This window comes from Hipposideros armiger, unplaced genomic scaffold, assembly GCF_001890085.2.
Source record: "Hipposideros armiger isolate ML-2016 unplaced genomic scaffold, ASM189008v1 scaffold_404, whole genome shotgun sequence".
In the NCBI taxonomy this organism is placed as follows: domain Eukaryota; kingdom Metazoa; phylum Chordata; class Mammalia; order Chiroptera; family Hipposideridae; genus Hipposideros; species Hipposideros armiger.
In genome coordinates this window covers 1,390,284-1,393,219 of record NW_017731754.1, presented here as the reverse complement: position 1 = coordinate 1,393,219, position 2,936 = coordinate 1,390,284, and the positions used below count along the sequence as shown (strand labels likewise).

At 52.3% G+C, this 2,936-nt stretch overlaps 1 protein-coding gene across 5 annotated transcripts in view; it reads left to right on the top strand.

Annotated features, from left to right (window-relative positions):
- The window catches only part of AGPAT4 (1-acylglycerol-3-phosphate O-acyltransferase 4), a 118,272-nt gene that overhangs the window by 90,653 nt on the left and 24,683 nt on the right, over positions 1 to 2,936 (top strand). The window lies entirely within an intron of this gene.

The window sequence follows — 2,936 nt, the reverse complement described above, 5'->3', positions numbered from 1 at the left end:
ATATATATATATTAACATGGAAAGATCCAAAATATACAGTAAACTATATATATAGTTTACAAACATCAATAAAACGTGAACCCATGTGTGGGGGGAAAACGTGTGTGCGTGCATGTTCTGTGTGTAAATGCCTAGGAACAGGACTACAAGGCTACCTCCCAAACTGTTATGAATGGTAACCCTGGAAAAGGCGGTGGAATTGGGGACGGGGAGGAGGTGGGGCCTCCCGAGGGTCCGGCTGGAGAAGGAGAGCCACTGGCAGACGCGCCTACCCCTCCCTGTAAAGGGACTGGTCCTTACGCCTCTGTGGCGGCTGGTCAGGCCGTCTCTGCAGCTTATGCTGGAGCTTGAAGTCCCAGGGCAGGCAGTCAGGACGGGGTGATGCAGGTAAAGTGGGGGTGCTCAAGAGATTAGATCCCCCAATCATATCTGCAGCCCTGCAAGAACAGACGGAACCCCATGCCAGTTCTTACTGCACCTGGCAACCATTGATGGGGGGACCCTTCATCACGGAGCAGACACACACACCTGGCCCAGGCATCAGGGAAGCGGACAGGGAGGACAGGAGAAGCAGCCGCAGGCCCAGCTGCGGCTCCACAGGAGGAGGTGAATCAGCAACAACGTGTGTGCCCTAAAAGGGTGCTGCGTCCCTGTCACCTGCCAAAACTCCCAAGAATGTCCCTTGTGGGCCCCCGTAACAGGAAACAAACAAAAAAGGGGATTCTGGGAAATGTAGTGCAGCTTAGCCGAATCGACACGTTACAAGCTAGCAAAAGGACTTTCACATTTTCCTCTCTATACTTCTGGACTGTTGAATTATTTTACAATGTGACTCTATAAATGTATTTCTTTTCTGAATAATAATAAAAAAAAGAAAACCTTGAAACTCTTTGGTGGGAAAAAAAAAAGTACAAAAACAGGAAAGAAAACTCTTCTAGCCCGTGAGATTTGGTGTTCAGCTGTGTAGCTAACAGCCTGTTGAGATGACTGAGAAATCAGGCCTTGCTCCACTGTCACCACCTGGTCCCAGCTACCATCACCTCTCACTGGACACCTGCAGTCGCCTCCTAACTGGCCTCCTGGTTTCCCGATCTGGTCCCGCTTCAGCCACATTGATCTTTTCAGAATGCAAATTACGCGGCTGTGTGCCTATTTAAAAATGCTCCAAGGACGTCTTTATGATGAAACCATAACACCTTCCTCTGGTGCAAAAGTCACTGTAACACTCTGCCTGTCTCTGTCCCCACCCCCTTCAGTGACCACAGAGCCTCGCGTGCTGTAAATTCCCCAGACATACAATAGTAATGAACGGCTGGCCGCTGGCTGGCTTCCTGCCATGTCCAACATCATGCTAGGTGCCTGGACTCCACAGTCTGCATTAGTACCCACGGCATCTCTAAAAGCCTCTCCTGTCCTTATTGTACAGACAAGGACTCTGAGGCTTAGGAGACATTGAGAAACAGGCTGAAAGTCTCACGGCCAGTGAGTAACCCCACCAGGACCACAGCCTGGACGTCCGACCCCCAAATTCACGAGCATGGAACTCAGCTCTCACCCCTTCTATGAACAAGTGTTTCCTGGCCCGTCACACCAGGCACTTGGAGGGTAGGAGCCTGACCCTATGTCAGCTGTCACTGGCCAGTCCCTCACATTGTGCCTGCACACATTAGGTCACCACGGTGTGCTGAACGCATAAAGGTGCCGGCACTGCACTGCGTCCTGGAGTTCATTAAGGCTGGGATGAGTGTGACCAAACAGTGCAGTCCTTGCCTGACAGGGCCTGCTATCTATAATGGGGGTCATACTCTCAGGCTGCGTCACAAGCTGTGATAAGTGCTGTGAAGGGCACTGGGGAACCTGTGACACGGGCCCGGCCTGGCGTTGGGGTGGGAGGAGACACATTCAGGAGACCTTTGCAGAAAAAAAGCGGGATGTGGGTCCCACGGAACCAGCCAGCTTCGTCTCACGGCTCCGGTGAGCTCTGCTTGGGGGCTTTTCCGGGCTCCACGGCCAGTGGTGGAATAGGCCTACCAGTAGTGTCCTGCCTACCAGCTCTTCGAAGAAATCAGGGCAGCAATAGAAGCGTCTGTCTACCCAGTGGTAACAAACTGTCCCTTTGTCCCTGCCGGCAGGGCTGCCCTGCTAGCCTTCCTTGAACATTGATCCTTGTTCCTCGACCCACCACTTCGAGGACCCACCAATGACACAATGCCTGTGGGACAACTGACAGGGGCCTCGGCATTTTCTCAACTCCAAGGAATTGGCCGGCACTTTTCATTGTCAAGGAAGGGGAGTGTTTGGGTTTGTTTGTAACGATACTGGTAGATACGGAATCCCTGGATTTGGTGGAAACTTACTATGTGACATGAACTTTCATTCTAACAGAACTCTAGGAGGCAACCCCATTCTAAAGATTACAACACTGAGGCACTGTGCGGTTCACTTGTCCAAAGTCCCACAATGCTCACTGCCTAGAAACTAGGCTGCAATGCCTTCTAGAGAGTTGTGGTGTTTCATTTCAAAAGCATCCATCTCCAGCCTCAAGGAGAAAGGTTTCCATAAGCAGCAACTCAAACCTTTAAGACGTGCAGCTTGGTCAGAGCCAGGACCTTGCTTGCTTGTGTGTGTAGAGGGTGTAGGTGAGTGAGTTCTCTGCTAAATGTGTACCCCACTAACCAGTGATAAAAAGTGGATACGACCGGGCCGGCCGAGTGGCGCGATGGTTAAGAACTGGCTTGGGACTCCAGAGGGCCCCGGTTCGGATCCCCCATATGAAGGCCAGTGACACTGCCCTCCACAGCTAAGATGCTGAACAACAGCTCAACCTGGAGCTGGGCTGCCATGAGTTGCCAGCGACGGCATAGGCTGCAGCCCCTGTGGCAGTGGGTTGTCATGGGCTACCGTGAGCAGCCAGCGTGAGCGGCCAGCAGCCGCAG